We start from the raw sequence: 18,392 nt of genomic DNA on the forward strand, positions 1-18,392 counted from the left end.
CACACACACACACACACACACACACACACACATACACACACACACACACACACACACACACTGACTCTTCTCATTGACATATCTGCTATCCTCAGACAGTGCTGTCGCTAGATGTGTAGAGTGAGTGTTATTGTCATGGACAGACCACTTATGAAAAAGACAGGCCTTCACAGATACACAGCCAGCAAAGGGGAAAAACAATGTTCAACATTGAGTACAAAGAACAGTAGGCAATGTTTGAGTATTCTTCTCAGTAAAGCACGCATACCGGTATATAGCTATATTCCTCTGACTACCAGGGAGTGGGAGAAGAGATGCAGTATATTGAGCATTCGGAACATTCCCTGAACTGCTAGGGGTCAATATTGTCCAGCAGGCACAAACATGGCTGCCGTGGCATTATGTAACAACATCTAATAGCATCAGGATGCCTTTTGGTTTAAACCGCAATGACCAAAGCCTCTATCTATAGCTGTGGGTGGGAGATTGTTTTAATATACTTGTGGGTGGGAGGATGAGAGAGATCTGTACCATCCCCCTTCCCCTCCCTATATCTCTATGATCTCTCATCATCCCATCCCTACTGCGTGGGCCCAGTGGATGCTTTAGATTTGTGTGTGTCCACGCACAGAGTGGGGGTGGGGGACTTAACGCACCCTTTCCAACAAACACACATTGAACCGACAAATCCCTCTCAACAAAGAGAGATTGAGATGAAAACACTGCGGTATAGGATAGCCAAGATGAGGATTATCCTGACAATTAAGCAACAATTTCAACATAATAGATTTTAAAGGGACAATTAGCAGTTGATTGTCCCTTTTTAAATAGACGCCTCACAAGTCCTAAACTGGCAGCTTCATTAAATAGAACCCACAAAATACCAGTCTCAACGTCAACAGTGATTGCCGACTCCAGGATGCTGACCTTCTAGGCAAAGTTCCTCTGTCCAGTGTCTGTGTTCTTTTGCCCATCTTAATCTTTTATTTTTATTGGCCAGTCTGAGATATGGCTTTTTGCAATAAAATGAAAATTAATTACTTAAAAATCATACAATGTGATTTTCTGGATTTTGTTTTAGATTCCGTCTCTCACAGTTGAAGTGTACCTATGATAAAAAATTACAGACCTCTACATGCTTTGTAAGTAAGAAAACCTGCATTATCGACAGTGTATCAAATACTTGTTCTCCCCACTGTATATATATATATATTACATTTACTTACGTATTCATACCCTTTACTCAGTACTTTGTTGAAGCACCTTTTGGCAGTGATTACAACATTGATTCTTCTTGGGTATGACGCTACAAGCTTGGCACACCTTTATTTGAGGAGTTTCTCCCATTCCCTGCAGATCCTCTCAAGCTCGTTCAGATTGGATGGGGAGCGTCGCTGCCCCACTATTTTCAAGTCTCTCCAGAGATGTTCGATTGGGTTCAAGTCCGGGCTCTGGGTGGGCCACTCAAGGACATTCAAAGACTTGTCCGGAAGCCACTCCTGTGTTGTCTCGGCTGTGTGCTTAAGGTCGTTGTATTGTTGGAAAGTGAACCGTCGCCCCAGTCTGAGGACCTGAGCGTTCTGGAGCAGGTTTTCATCAAAGATCTCTCTGTACTTTGCTCCGTTCATCTTTGCCTCAATCCTGACTAGTCTCCCTGCCACTGAAAAACATCCTCACAGCATGATGCTGCCACTGCCATGCTTCACCTTAGGGATGGTGCCAGGTTTCCTCCAGACGTGACGCTTGGCATTGAGGCTAAAGAGTTTAATCTTGGTTTCATCAGACCAGAAAATCTTGTTTCTCATGGTCTGAGAGCCTTTAGGTGCCTTTTTACAAAGTCCAAGCGGGCTGTCATGTGCCTTTTACTGAGTAGTTGCTTCCGTCTGGTCACTCTACCATAAAGGCCTCATTGATGGATTGCTGCAGAGATGGTTGTCCGTCTGGAAGGTTCTCCCATCTCCACAGAGGAACTCTGGATCTCTGTCAGAGTGACCATCGGGTTCCTGGTCACCTCCCTGACCAAGGCCCTTCTCCCCCTGATTGCTCAGTTGGGCTGGGCGACCAGCTCTACGCAGCGTCTTGGTGGTTCAAATTTCTTCCATTTAAGAATGATGGAGGCCACTGTGTTCTTGGGGACCTTCAATGCTGCAGAAATGTTTTGGTACCCTTCACCAGATCTGTGCCTCAACAAAATGTCTTGGCGCTCTACGGACAATTCCTTTGACCTCATGCTTGGTTTTTGCTCTGACATGCACTGTCAACTGTGGGACCTTATATAGACAGGTGTGTGCCTTTCCAAATCATGTCCAATCAATTGATTTACCACAGGTGGACTCCAATCAAGTTGTAGAAACATCTCAAGGATGATCAATGGAAATAGGATGCACCTGAGCTCAATTTCGAATCTCATAGCAAATGGTCTGAATACTTATGTAAATAAGGTATTTCAGTTTTTAATTTTGTAAACATTTCTAAAAACCTATTTTCGCTTTGTTATTGTTCGGTATTGTGTGTAGATTACTGAATATTTTTTTTTTTCATCAATTTTAAAATAACACGGAACCCAAAACGGCGGCGTGCGTGCTCCATCGTGCGCTATCGTGCATAAATACATTTTGTTCCCGTACACCAAACGCGATCACGACACGCAGGTTAAAATATCAAAACAAACTCTGAACCAATGACATTCATTTGGGGACAGGTCAAAAAGCATTAAACATGTATGGCAATTTAGCTAGTTATCTTGCACTTGCTAGCTAATTTGTCCTATTTAGCTAGCTTGCTGTTGCTAGCTAATTTGCCCTGGGATATAAACATTGAGTTGTTATTTTACCTGAAATGCAAGGTCCTGACAATTAATCCACACATAAAATGGTCAACCGAATCGTTTCTAGTCATCTCTGCTCCCAGGCTTTTTCATCTTTGAACTTATATGGTGATTGGCATCTAAACTTTCATAGTATTACCACGACAACTGGCAAAGCAGTTCAAAACAGCTGCGCACGAGCAGTGTGGGTGCAATAATTGAATGACATGGATTTCTAAATTTATTTTGCAACGCTCGCGCACGCGATGTGTCCGGTCTGGTCAGCATGTAAGGCTGTAACGTAACAAAATGTGGAAAAAGTCAAGGGGTCTGCATACTTTCCGAAGGCACTGTATATATTAAGTTGTATTCTTCAAGAATCAATGGGTACATATAATTATAAAAAAAAAATGTTGGATGTAGCAACTGCAGATTGCCCCTTTATGGATTAATTACGTACAGTTGAAGTCGGAAGTTTACATACACTTAGGTTGGAGTCATTAAAACTCGTTTTTCAACCACTCCACAAATTTCTTGTTAACAAACTATAGTTTTGGCAAGATGGTTAGGACATCTACTTTGTGCATGACAAAAGTCATTTTTCCAACAATTGTTTACAGACAGATTATTTCACTTATAATTCACTGTATTACAATTCCAGTGGGTCAGAAGTTTACATACACTAAGTTGACTGTGCCATCAAACAGCTTGGAAGATTCCAGAAAATGATGTCATGGCTTTAGAAGCTTCTGACAGGCTAATTGACATAGTTTTAATCAATTGGAGGTGTACCTGTGGATGTATTTCAAGGCCTACCTTCAAACTCAGTGTCTCTTTGCTTGACATCATGGGAAAATCAAAAGAAATCAGCCAAGACCTCAGAAAATGTTTTGTAGACCTCCACAAGTCTGGTTCATCCTTGGGAGCAATTTTCAAATGCCTGAAGGTACCATGTTCATCTGTACAAACAATAGTACGCAAGTATAAACACCATGGGACCACGCAGCCATCATACCGCTCAGGAAGGAGACGCGTTCTGTCTCCTAGAGATGAATGTACTTAGGTGTGAAAAATGCAAATCAATCCCAGAACAACAGCAAAGGACCTTGTGAAGATGCTGGAGGAAACAGGTACAAAAGTATCTATATCCAGGGTAAAACAAGTCCTACATCGACACAACCTGAAAGGCCGCTCAGCAAGGAAGAAGCCACTACTCCAAAACCGCCATAAAAAAAGCCGGACTACGGTTTGCAACTGCACATGGGGACAAAGATCGTACTTTTTGGAGAAATGTCCTCTGGTCTGATGAAACAAAAATCGAACTGTTTGGCCATAATGATCATCAATATGTTTGGAGGAAAAAGGGGGAGGATTGCAAGCTGTAGAACACCATCCCAACCGTGAAGCACTGGGGTGGCAGCATCATGTGGGGGTGGGGGTGCTTTGCTGCAGGAGGGACTGGTGCACTTTACAAAATAGATGGCATCATGAGGGAGGAAAATTATGTGGATATATTGAAGCAACATCTCAAGACATCAGTCAGGAAGTTAAAGCTTGGTCGCAATGGGTCTTCCAGGTGGACAATGACCCAAGCATACTTCCAAAGTTGTGGCAAAATGGCTTAAGGACAACAAAGTCAAGGTATTGGAGTGGCCATCACAAAGCCCTGACCTCAATCCTATGGAAAATGTGTGGGCAGAACTGATAAAGTGTGTGCGAGCAAGGAGGCCTACAAACCTGACTCAGTTACACCAGCTCTGTCAGGAGGGATGGGCCAAAATTCACCCAACTTATTGTGGGAAGCTTGTGGAAGGCTACCCAAAACGTTTGACCCAAGTTAACTTCTTCTGGGTAGGGGGCAGTATTCGGAAGTTTGGATGAATGAGGTTTCCAAAGTAAACTGCCTGTTACTCAAGCCCAGAAGCTAGGATATGCATATCAAGTTACACAATTTAAAGGCAATGCTACCAAATACTAATTGAGTGTATGTTAACTTCTGACCCACTGGGGATGTGATGGTAGAAATAAAAGCTGAAATAAATCATTCTGTCTACTATTATTCTGACATTTCACATTCTTAAAATAAAGTGGTGATCCTAACTGACCTAAGACAAGGAATTTTTACGAGGATTAAATGTCAGGAATTGTGCAAAACTGAGTTTAAATGTATTTGGCTAAGGTGTATGTAAACTTCCGACTTCAACTGTATGGTATTCAGCACTATGGATTCTATAGTCACTGATAATTGTTGTAGATGCCTCAATCAGATTGTTTCTTTGATGTCTGCCTCACAAACTGCCTAAATGGAAATTGGCTCGAATAATTCAATGAAAAATATCTGCTATGTTGGTTAGATTTGTATGCTCTGATAAGTGGTCTTCTTTTAATGATAGGTCATTTCTAATTTTGTATACTGCCCAATTCATCTGAATGATAGGTGCTTTGTGCTAGTTGTTGATCTACAGCAGTGCCGATGTTTCAGGATTGATGTAGTCTTCATGGACTGTTGTCATTTTCATTGTCCATTTAATTTTAGACCAATGCTATAATTTAGCTTTGTTGCCTTCCATTGAACAAGACTTGTAATTCCCCAGTTAACGAAGACTCATCTTAAATCAAATGAATACTCACAGAAATTGCTGTTATTTCACCCCACACTATAACTGCGTCACAAATGGCACCCTATTTCCTATGGTTGCACTACTTTTGACCCTATGGGCCCTGGTTAAAAGTATTGCACTATGTAGGGAATAGGGTGCCATTTGGGATGCACACTATATGATGGGAGGACTTTAATGTCAGTCATTAAGTCCACAATGTCCTTTGTTATTATGGTGATTTCAAAGCCCTTTTACCATGCGGGGTGCTCCGGTCGTTGCTCGGTAACAAAGTGCACAGCATTTATGTTCCTTGTTTGTGTGGCCAGTCTAGTCATTGATAATATGTATCCCAGCCAGGTGAAGTTAATGTGCGTGTTCTGTGCATGCGTGTTTGTTTGTGCCTGCATGCGTGTTTGTGTGTGCGTTCGGAATTTGGCACTGCTAATAAACCCAAGAAATAAAAACCTGTTAGGATTCCCCTTTGGAACACTGGGCCTCTTCTAACACACACTCTCTCCAGTTCTGAAAAGAATCCCTCCACTCACTGAAAACAAGCCCTGTGTCTGTCTACAGTCTCAGACAGTTAACTGACGTGTTAGCATGCTGCTAATGCTACTAGTGATTTCATTATGGAGAGTTGGGCCCCCTGCTCTAACCTGTTGTGTCCCTTTTAGTCGCGTGTGTGTGTGACTGAGTGTTTGTGTCCCTCTCACGCTCTGGTTTACGTTTAGAAAATTTGGCCGGCGTCACCGTTGTGATGGCGTGACAAGGCAGTTTGTGTTGTTCCCAGAGAGAGATGGAGAGAGATAGGGAGCGTAGGGGGAAACAGCTGAGGTCAGTGCTCTGGAAAGAGCTGTGGGATGGAAAGGGTAGCAGAGCGGAGCGGAGTATTGACATTATTGGCCAAAAGGCGAGACAGGGCTGCACACCGACACTGCTTTCCATTGAGACTGGTGAGTGGTATATACAGTATTATTGATGAATATGAGAATTTGATTTTGGAGTTTGGGCTGTGGTGCAGTACTTCTTCTCTCCCCTTACGTATTGTGGGTCAAACACATAGACTGTAAAAAAAAATAGGTCAAACAAGATTGGATAGATTGAAACTGGAGTTTCTAGTAAGCGGCTTTCACATTTTTCCAATCATGTCAGATCTGATATTATTTGAAGGAAGGAAAAAATGAAGACTTTATATACCATTCGAACAGGGTTTTGGCCTATATTTGCAGTAGAAGTAATGTAACTGAACTGGGTGTGTTAAATTTGAGAGGTTGAGAGTTGGCATACGCCTACTGTACCACATAACCTTGCTCTGAGAGGCAAAAACACTTGTTTTCTCTTTTTTAATCAAGTGTTCTTTCCAGCCCAGTGTTGTTGTGTCCGGGGGGTGGGGGTGGTGGGATGGGGGTGTCTACAGATGCCAACAGTCATGCAGACCTCCCTCTGAATGGGGTGAAGTAATCCTCAATCTGGCGTCTGAAAGAGGAGAGGGTGGACACATTTTAAAGATGCACGCACGCACGCGCACGCACGCACACACACACACACACACACACACACACACACACACACACAGACACACAGAGCTCACAGCTGGAATGGTGAAATGGACTGACTGGGTGGTGTGGGTGCACAAGCATGGATGCACATGTACGCAAACGTAATGATTGGGAATTACCATCCCTGTTCCTGCTATATCCAAGCCAATCCTCCTACATCCCCTTTCCAGCGTCCTCACCTCCTCCTCCACAACCTCTCTGATCAGTTTTTAAAAAAATCTCAGTAAGGGACTAGTATCTAGTCTGTGATCTCTCTGTAGTCTCTGGTTCTCCTTACTCTGTTGTGGTTACACAGAACTAGTTTATTTCCTAGCAGCCCTATCTCCTAGCAGATGCACACAGACCAATGACATAATTTGATTGCACTGACAATGAAAACGTATATCCATAAGCCCTTCTGCTATTGACTCAAATGTTGTTTGCTGATAGACTAACTGGCCATATTCTCTTGATTAGATTTACTTTCATGCTGCTAATAAGTTATTATTGAAAACTTCTCATATGCTTTGTGTTCTCTCCCCCTCGGTAAGAGTCATTGTGATTTGATTCGTGTAGTGTGAAATTCTGAATCAGTGGCCTGATAAATTACACACTACATTTCATTTCCCACTAATTATGGTAATTATTATAAACGATAGAGCTGTTCACGCTTGTTATGCTTTGCCTCCTGTGATTAAATTGCACCAATAATATATTTGTTTAACTGTAGTTTCATCAGCTTTGTTGGTTTGGTCATTGTTTTGTTTTGCGTCCCAAATGGCACCTTATGGGCCCTGGTCAAAAGTAGTGCACTATATACAGCATAGGGTGCCATTTTGAGAGGCAACCTTGGGGTGTATCCACCTTTGTTAAATGAATTACAGAATAAGGTGCCATTTTGAGAGGCAACCTTGGGGTGTATCCACCTTTTTAAAATGAATTACTGTAGACTTCTCTTTCTTTCTATCTTGTTTGGAATTCAAACCAGGCTCAAACTAGATATGGTCATTTCTGTGTAAAACGTGGCATGAGCACAGCACCAACGTGAAGTTCATAGGAGCATTTCAAATTGTGGCCCCGTATCAGGAAACTAGGTGTATGTCGCAAGTCACGACTTCATAGGAGAGCTGTTTGAACGTAAAACATTTGTTTTTATCAAAATGCATTTTGTGGGGCAGAAATGCCTTCTCGAATATGTGAGCTTTCATGTGCCTTAATAACAATTTTATGCCATCGAATAAAGTTGTTAAATTACGAGCCTAGTTGGTTTAGCCAAAGAAAAAGTCAGGAACCTTCCCGCTAGTCAGGAATGGCTGAGATGATGAGTGGGCTGGACATGCCGAGAGATGAGTTTCAGATTGGTCTGCAATGTAGCATCTTGTGTCTATAAAATGAGATGCTCGTTATGCGTAGATTATCCTTTCTACTGCAGTTTTTTCGAAAGATATAACATTAGCCATGGAGAACTGCAAATATGTTGCTACTGCTCTCAATAACATTGCTGCCCTGAATTTATCAGGCACTATCGACAAAGGTCAGTGGGGAAAAGTTGTGATGGACTACTTTCTGGAGGACTATCGTGCCATGCTGACTCTGAAAATGAATCAGACGATGAGGAAATTGCTGATTTAGGTAAAAACATTTTCATTGAAGAAGACAGTGTAGAGTCTTCTGATGACAGTGATGGGGAAGAAACGGCGATCAACAGTGTTGTCACGGAAGAAGTTGACTGAGTTTTGAAATCAGTGGACTGTCTAGTAGAAGCAGAGTATGATAAGGAGATTAATAGAATTCTGGCGTTTGACTGCAAATGCACAAGGAGTCGAAAAGAGAACACAGAAGGCTGTTGTATAAAACACCTGTTTCCGGATTGCATCTTCAAACTAAGGGCAACCATGGCATCTGAGACAGAGAGGGAGAAAGATCTGATGATTCTTATGGCATTGCACACAGTTGGTGTGAACCAGAGTGACTTGACACAACGAGCCAAGCAGGATGTGCAAACTAAACGGAAACGACACAGGACGTCTTATTTAATGAAAGGGTTTGCAGTCTGCCGTGAAGCTTTCATCCATGTATACGACGGGTAAGAGACTGGCTACAGTTTCAGATATTATACGTTTCTAATTTTGTCAGAAAGCTGTTTTCATTGGAGGGTAAAGCTTGCTGTTAGCTAGCTAGCTGAAGTTCGATGGCTGGCTTGCTAGCTAACATTGAACCCATTTGGTTAACTTTAGCTAGCTATGACAATCGGTTTGTATTGCTAGTACTCTATGGATTGGGTTTATAGTTCATTGTTTAGCTAGCTAACGTTAATGTTACATGTCTAAACAAAAGACCCCAAGTTAAATCTTGCTGTTGGGTGTCTATATTTTAGAAAAATTAAGGCATATATAGATATTTAAACCATTTTTTTTTTATTATATATTTTTTTAGGAATAAGCAAAGGCTTTTGACTTCTGGTCAAACAGATGGAAAAGGGGTCTTAGAAAACCTCTACCAGAAAAAGTTAAAAAATGTATTAGAAATACATCAAAGCACAATTTTGAGGTAAAATCCCTTGCCAACTAATATCAACACTTTTTAATATTTTGTTTTGGATACATTTTTCAGCCTTCTGTACATTTAAGAAACATTGCTTTGTGGCTCAATTCCGTCACCAAATCCCACATATCTTTAAGATATTTTCTATTTTCTTTCCCTCATGAGGAGGGAGGATAATGAAAGTTCACAGAAGTAACAAGTAAAGGTAAACCTATCAATTAGTTAGTGTTTTTACTGTTGTCAATTTTGTTTATGAATTATTAAGTGATTTAAAACTCAAAATGGAATTTCCAAAAAATCAGTAACAGAATTTCTGCAATTGAATAGGCTACAATGGGAAATTATAATAGTCACAAACCACAGTTGGGTTCACAAGTTGGGACAGCACAGTAAAGCACAGTAGAGTACAGTAAAGAAAAGTATAGTACAGCACAGTAGAGTGCAGTAAAGAAAAGTATAGTACTGAACTGTGGAGTTCAGTACACAGTGGAGCACACGAGTTAAGTATATTAATGTGCTGTACTTTGATGTCTAAAAAGATGTCTATGATTGATTTATATTTGGTTCGGACCAACCAAATGTGGTCTTGTTTGGGGGCAGAGCTCATTAAAATAATGTGTTAAAAATAATACCCAAATATGCATTGGAGGATATTTCATATTTATACCTTTTGTGTACTTATTTAGGATACATCACCATGAAGATAATTACATTAATATCCACAATTATGGATTTCTGTGTAAAACAGACCAGGGACCCTTGATGAAATTCTGTTACCACATTTCCATTACAGGGTGTAAATCCACTTTTAATGTAGTTCAATAACCAAAATAGATTTTTTTCAAAGTCAATGTGTCATGTTATAGCTAACATCCCATTCTTTCTGCCGACATCGCTGAATCTTAATTCGAAGCAGATATTTAAACATATTTAAAACATTTAGATATTTTTAACATGGACTCAAGGACATTTTACCAAAATTATCTTACCAAACTTTGCCTCTGCACAGTTCTTCCAGTAAATGTGTTTTTGTAAAATGTTCAGTGTAAATTGTTAAAAGTTGTCCTTGTGCATAGAGTTGTATGGTTTGTTAAACTTTGCAATCAATTGTTTGGTTTACATTTTAAGTGAACAATCTGAGACTCAACGCAATTCCGTTACCATGGAATTACCAATATCAAGCTATCCTAAAAATCCTTGCAGTAAAAGATCATTATTTTTCAGTGCACGTTCTTGGCATTCCACATGCGCATTTTGGCGCGGTTACTAATGTGTTGATGACTCTTCATTCTGAGTTGTATAGTATTAGCAGCAAGAACTCCTTTGAAAGCCAGATGATGTGTGCATCCCAAATGACACCCTATTCCCTGTATAGTGTACTACTTTTGACCAGAGCCCTATGGGCCCTGGTCAAAAGTAGTGCACTACACTATATAGGGAGTAGGTTACCATTTGAGACAGCTTTTGTGTGTAAAGCACTGGATTGGAACACTCGCCATCAGCATGCTACGCTATGAGCCTGTGGCTATGGGTCAAGTTTGGTCGAGTGAGTTCTGATTCAGACCCAATAAAAGAGGAGAATCCTTTCGTTGAATACAGTCTTGTTTAGTGGTGTAACGCTCGTCTTTATGTGGAAGAGCGGGCTCCGGCATTCTCCCTGGGTCGATCGCCCACCTGTTGATCTCCTCCCACGTAGTGTAGTCCAGACTCTGCTCCCATGTCCATTCCTCCTTGCGCTGCTCCTGCTGCCGCTGCCTGTTACCACGCTGCTTGGTCCGGTTTTGGTGGGTGATTCTGTAACGCTCGTCTTTATGTGGAAGAGAGGAGGACCAAGGCGCAGTGTGGTGAATGTTCATGATATTGAATTTTAATGATATCCAACAAAACAGAACACTGACAAAATACAAAATAACAAAACGACGTGAACAGACCTGAACTTGAGAACATAAACGCACGAACAGGAAGGAAGGAAGGACCAAACGAACGAAACGAAACAGTACCGTGTGGTGAAACAAACACAGACACAGCAACAATCACCCACAAACAAACAGTGAGAACAGCCTACCTTAATATGGTTCTCAATCAGAGGAAACGTAAAACACCTGCCCCTGATTGAGAACCATATCAGGCTAATGCAATGAACCCAACATAGAAACACATAACATAGAATGCCCACCCAGCTCACGTCCTGACCAACTAAACAAGGCTAAACAAAGGAAATAAGGTCAGGAACGTGACAAGTGGATTGTTTTCTTTTCAACCCTGTTTTGGCTTTGCGTATGCTCTGTTTTTGGGAGGCATTGAGGTATAAGAATGTGTAGCATGTGCAGCAGCATCATGGTATTGGACAAAACACTTGTTCAGTCTTCTGTCTGCACTTCTTGGAAAAGAGACTTTCTTGTTGTGATGCATCTCGACTTGAAATTCTGCAGGAAATGAATTGGATATATGCTTGTGCAATTGTGCCCTTATTGGTACAGTTCACGCAATTCACTTCTATAAAAGCCTTTCCAGTCTCTCTGTCCATCCATCCATCCATCACACATAGGCCCACATGACCTGATTCTAATTTCTCTAGATGTCTACTAGCCTCCCAAGCATCCTGGTAATCATGCAGTACTGTCCAGAGCTGTGGTCAAGTGGGTAACCCTCCTGGCTAGTACATGCCTCCTCACTGGAGACCAGGCTTCAATCCCGATCAATCCTGTGTCTCCGTTTTATCTCCGTATCGGTTTCATGCTATCTGAACTAGAGGTCGACCGATTAATCGGAATGGCCGATTAATTAGGGTTAGTTTCAAGTTTTCATAACAATCGGAAATCGGTCATTTTGGACGCCGATTTACCGAATTTTTTTTTTTTTTTTTTTTTTTTCTTTATTTTTTTACACATTTATTTAACTAGGCAAGTCGGTTAAAGACACATTCTTATTTTCAATGATGGCCTAGGAACGGTGGGTATACTGCCTTGTTCAGGGCAGAACGACAGATTTTTACCTTGTCAGCTCAGGGATTCAATCTTGCAACCTTACGGTTAACTAGTCCAACGCTCTAACCACCTGCCTCACGAGGAGCCGCCTGTTACGCGAATGCAGTAAGAAGCCAAGGTAAGTTGCTAGCTAGCATTAAACCTATCTTATAAAAAACAATAAATCAATCATAATCACTAGTTATAACTACACATGGTTGATGATATTACTAGTTTATTAGCGTGTCCTGCGTTGTATATAATCGATGCATGCGCATTCGCGAAAAAGGACTGTCGTTGCTCCAACGTGTACCTAACCATAAACATCAATGCCTTTCTTAAAATCAATACACAGAAGTACATATTTTTAAACCTGCATATTTAGCTAAAAGAAATCCAGGTTAGCAGGCAATATAACCAGGTGAAATTGTTTCACTTCTCTTGCTGTCATTGCACATAAAGTCAGGGTATATGCAACAGTTTGGGCTGCCTGGCTCATTGCGAACTAATTTCCAGAATTTTACGTAATTATGACATAACATGAAGGTTGTGCAATCTAACAGGAATATTTAGACTGATGGATACCACCTGTTAATAAAATATGTAACGGTTCCGTATTTCACTGAAATAATAAAGTGTTGTTTTCGAGATGATAGTTTACGGATTCGACCATATTAATGACCTAAGGTTCGTATTTTCTGTGTGTTATTATGTTATAATTAAGTCTATGATTTGATAGAGCAGTCTGACTGAGCGAGATGGTGGGCACCAGCATTCTTCGTAAGCATTCATTCAAACAGCACTTGTGTGTTTTGCCAGCAGCTCTGCTGTTTATGAATTCAAGCCTATACACTCCCGAGATTAGGCTGTTGTATCACGATCGCGATGCATGTAGCGTGGTGTAACGATGGATGCCTGTGCTGCGGCTAAGTCAGCTTCAAACGTCATCGCTCTGAGACTTGGAGTAGTTGTTCCCCTTGCTCTGCATGGGTAACGCTGCTTCTGAGGGTGGCTGTTGTCGATGTGTTCCTGGTTTGAGCCCAGCGGTAGCGCGAGGAGAGGGATGGAAGCTATACTGTTACACTGTCAATACTAAAGTGCCTATAAGAACATCCAATAGTCAAAGGTATATGAAATACAAATCGTATAGAGAGAAATAGTCCTATAATTCCTATAATAACTACAACCTAAAACTCTTACCTGGGAATCAAAAGACTCATGTTAAAAGGAACCACCAGCTTTCATATGTTCTCAAGTCTGAGCAAGGAACATGGCACATATTGCACTTTTACGTTCTTTCTCCAACACTTTGTTGTAAACCAATTGAACATGTTTCATTATTTATTTGAGGCTAAATTGATTTTATGATTGATTTATATTAAGTTAAAATAAGTGTTCATTCAGTATTGTTGTAATTGTCTTTATTACAAATAAATTTTTAAAATCGGCGATTAATCGGTATCGGCTTTTTTTTCGTACTCCAATAATCGGTATCGGTATCGGCGTTGAAAAATCATAATCGGTCGACCTCTAATCTGAACTACAGATAAGAGGGAAATTCTAGCCTGAGTACCATTCTGTTTGTTCCATCATGCCACTCCTTGGTATGACAAGGACCAGGCTAGTGCAATTCCACTTTCTCCTTTTAATCATAGTATTTAAGGACCTGCTCAATGAGGTGACAGTGGGAGTGAGATTAAACCTGTCGTTTCATTATGCAAGAGCAGAGAGGTGTGTCCAAATGGTCAATATTCTCTATATAGTGCACTCCTTATGAACAGGGACCTTAGGGACTATAATAGAGAATAGGATGCCATTTGGGTGCAGCCCAAGTCTACGAGAAGGCTTGAATTGAGAATTAAGACTACATTATTTTAGTCACATTTCATACTGTCATGTTTCTGGATGCCCTCACAAATTTTGTCATTCTGAACTGCAAAATGTTTATACTATGTTACTAGACAGAAGCAGCAGCGTTTTGCCATATCTATCTTTTAGTTACATTTTTGATCAGATTCAAGTGTCTTGTCATTTCTAATGCTCGTTACTACCTACCGGAGTTGCTGTTGACCTCAATTCCCCCGCTTGTCGTGCGAATTGTTTAGGATTGACTCCTGCTGTGTGTGTGGGTGTGCTGGTCGTGTGTGTGTGTGCCGTTGTAGTGTGCAACTGTTGTGTTGTGTGTGTGTGAGTAGTGAAACTGTGTGTTGTGACTTGCGTTGTTTTGATGTGTGTGCTGTGTGTGTTGTCGGATGTGTTGTTGATGTGGTGGGTGTGTGTGTTTCCGTGATGGTGTGTGTGGCGACTGTGTCTGCGAGTTACTGTCTGTGTGCGTGTTTATTTATTTGTGTGGGTCTGTATTCGTGTATGTGCATGCATGTGCCATTGAGGCTGCCTTTTTGATCTAGGCCGACTGGCAGCACACTGCTTCTCTCTCGCTCGTCCAGTGTTTCCCAAACTCGGTCCTCAGGACCCCAAGGGGTGCAAGTTTTGGTTTTTGCCCTAGCATTACACAGCTGATTCAAAGCTTAATAATTTGTTAGTTATTTGAATCAGCCGTCTGGTACAAAAAACAAAAGTGCACCGGGACCGAGTTTGGGGAACACTGCTCTAGTCTTGTTCACTCTCTGTAGTCTCTCTCTAGCCTTCTATATATTTTTTATCTTCTTTAATATCTCCCTGGCTTTCCCATGCCCTAATCAATGTTCATTCTTCCCTGCTCCCCCCTTTCTTTTCCCTACCTTTATCTCCATCTCCCTGTCTCTCTCTCTCCGCCTGTGCAGTGAGTCAGCAATATGGGTATACACACACACGCACACTGCTGCTCCCTTTGATCCTGTTAGCTTCTGCATCATTGGTTGCTGAGCTGACCCACGCCGGCTGTTCCCTGTCTCATTGGTCACTCTTCAAGATGCCAGCCAATCCGCTCCCTGCTGCTTACTGACGCTGCTGCATCCCTTTCCCAGGATCCTTTGCCTGCTCTTCTGCAGTGAGCCAGCATTAACTTGAGAGAGCGGGAGGGGGGGAGGGAGGGAGGGATGGGGAGAGGTAGGGATATATAGGTTGAGTGGAAAACAGAGGGGAGAGAGAGGGAGACAGAAAGAGGGTGATGGGAAAAAGGAAAAGTGACAGTAAGAGGGAGGGAGGAAAGCGACAGAAGGAGGGAGGGAGAGGGAAAGAGATGTAAGAAATTGATTGGCTACGAGTCCAGACATAGGTCTCCACTGTTGGCTCTCGCAATTAATCCTCCTCTCACTCTAACTCTCTGCTCTTGATATGTGGGGTCATCTCTTTTCAAGCTTAGCAGCTCTTTAAGCAGCTCGTCATTTCTCTGCTCCCTGGACAGGAGTGTCTTTAGAGGGCAGAAGCGTGCGCTGCGTTTTAAGCCGAGGATGACTCGGCGATGGTAGGGCTCCTACAGAACGCGGTGGGTAGATGGCACGGTGGCACAGTCTCATGTTGCCACGGGTAGCTCTGGGTGGGTGACAGTGTCGCTTACTATATCGGCTTAGTGGGGACCCCTGTTGATTGCTGTGACTGAGTGTTTGGGATAGGGATTTTAGAGTGATTTATATCGTGTCTTAGCAATGTCATCACATTCGGGCAATGCACTGTGTATGCTGGAGTAATGGATTTGTGGTTTTGTTTATTGATTTGATTGGCTAGTGTTGGGCATTTTCAAATAGGGTCATTGTTAATGCTGATATCTACAGATATCTATGTTTTCTCATGTAAGTTGCACTCGGCTTCTCTGATTGGTCAAGATAATTTGACATCTTTAACAGAAATCTACCTTTTGTCATCAGTCATCTGTTGCCTATGACACTCTGCTAGAAGCATATTGGATGGATTTAATCAAGCAGGATTTATTTAGTTGCATTTCACGCTGCCTTACATAAAGATTATGTAACGGCGAGACCTCCCTTTGTGAGATGACATAAGTTTTGTATGTGTCCTGTCTGTGTTTGGTGTTGTCGTCGTGGTGTCTGTTGTTGTGTTGTGTCTGAGTCTGAAAGAAGGATTTGTGGAACACTTTCATAATCATCTTTCATGCACTGCAAATCCACCTAGGTATGCAGCGATGTTTAATGGAATTGATCAATCAGGGAAGGAGCCGGATTGTGGTTCATCCAATCATCTATTTGATTGACAAGGCTTTCGTTGTGCTGGGTTTGTGTTTGCATGTACCGGTTGATTTTTCAATGTAAAAATTGTGATCAACAGTATATACTGTGTTTTATTAGATTCCCTTGAGATATTGAGTGTTATGATTAAAAAAGCCGACGCACACCCAAAAATATTCCTACATAACCTGGTTCAAGCATTCATTATGTAACCCTGAAGAAGGCACTGCGTTGCTGAAACATTGGTTATTAGGTTTACCCCATTCAATTGTTGGAAGCATTTCATTAAGAGTGTGCGAATCTCTTTCTTTGTTTATTGAATGTTATGGTGTCATAAATCTTCGGGGTTATCTCAATACACCGTGAACCATATTGTCATCCTCTTTAAGGTCCCGAGTCCCCACATGTGGAGAGTTAACCCATAGTTGACCAAGGAAGTGAAAAGGACTGTGTAATGACGTAATACCAAAGCTTTCCAGATAAATCTAGCTTCTTTTTTTTTTATCTCAATCCACCGCTTGGCTAAAACCCACTAAGCTTCAAGGGCCGCACAACCAAAGTTATGTAAATATTGTAGCTTAGATAAGGTAGCGACAGACACTATGAAGGACTTGACTTCTGCTGTCTACTGTCGAGTAGTCAGCATTTAAGATTTAAGCAAACTATATGGAAAGGGTTAAACCAAGTGAAGGGGCTGACCTCTTCTCCATCCCGGTAGCCATGACAACGGTTTTCTTTTTTCCCGTCAAGCTATTTTCTGGCACATACTGTACAAGATATCAGCGAGGGAGGGAGAGTCTCCCTCAGGGCCTTTTTTCTACAAGCGGCAGAGGCGTCCTGTTTCTTTGCCTGTCCTAAATACAACCTGAGACAGCTAGCTAGCTGACACACATGCTTTGCTCACACATTTTAACCTATCATAGACACGTTTCACAAGATTGGATAGCACAGTACAGTGAGTAGAGCACAGTACAGTACTCAGTACAATCTCATGAGTCTGAGGCCTGCTTGTATTGAACGGTATATTGTACTTTACTTTTCCTATGGCTCAGCACTCAACTCTGTCCTCAGTGGCATCACTAAGCTTCTACTGTACATGCGCTGCTTTGCTTTCACTTTGTTATCAAATATTCATAACTCAGTGCTTTTTCTGGAAACATCCACCTAGCATAGCACTGAAGCCATAGCAAAAACTCTATTTTGAGATCATCCAAGCCCCAAATTGAGTTATTGATCCTGGGTAGGGATGCCTGATGGCCAGCCTAGGCCTTGGGCTCCTGAAAATGTTCTTCTTTGAGGGGTACTGACAAGGGCCAAGGCCCCAAAACCACAGTGGATATTTTTTTCTTTCTCTCCTTATTTTTCGGGGACGTTCTACTCTTCTGTGGCTCGTATCCGTATCCAGAATTGCTTGGTCTCCAGTTGTTGGCTCTACTGTTGCTATTCAGCTGGTGCCATGGCCTGAGATTGACCTCCTACCTGTCTTTTTTCCCCCTACCAGCCATGGGTCATGTTCGCCTGGTCCCAAATCTGTTGGTGCTTTTGGCATGGCAATGCCAAAAGTTGGCAAGGTGGCACAAACAGGTCTGGGACCAGCCCCTGGGGATCAGATCTGTTCCCCAAGCAGCGTCTGTGTCTCATTTGAAATGCCACAGCGTCTGTGTCTCATTTGAAATGACTGTGATTTAGCCAAAATGCTAAAAGGTTAATTTCTTTTGGATGGTCGTAGTTGTCAATCTGTATGCTTTTGTTTTATGTAAGTCATTGAATGAGCAGTTAACTTCTTAGGTCTTATTCCATGTTCTTTGAGGGTG

This window comes from Salvelinus sp. IW2-2015, linkage group LG13 (assembly GCF_002910315.2).
Source record: "Salvelinus sp. IW2-2015 linkage group LG13, ASM291031v2, whole genome shotgun sequence".
In the NCBI taxonomy this organism is placed as follows: Eukaryota; Metazoa; Chordata; class Actinopteri; order Salmoniformes; family Salmonidae; genus Salvelinus; species Salvelinus sp. IW2-2015.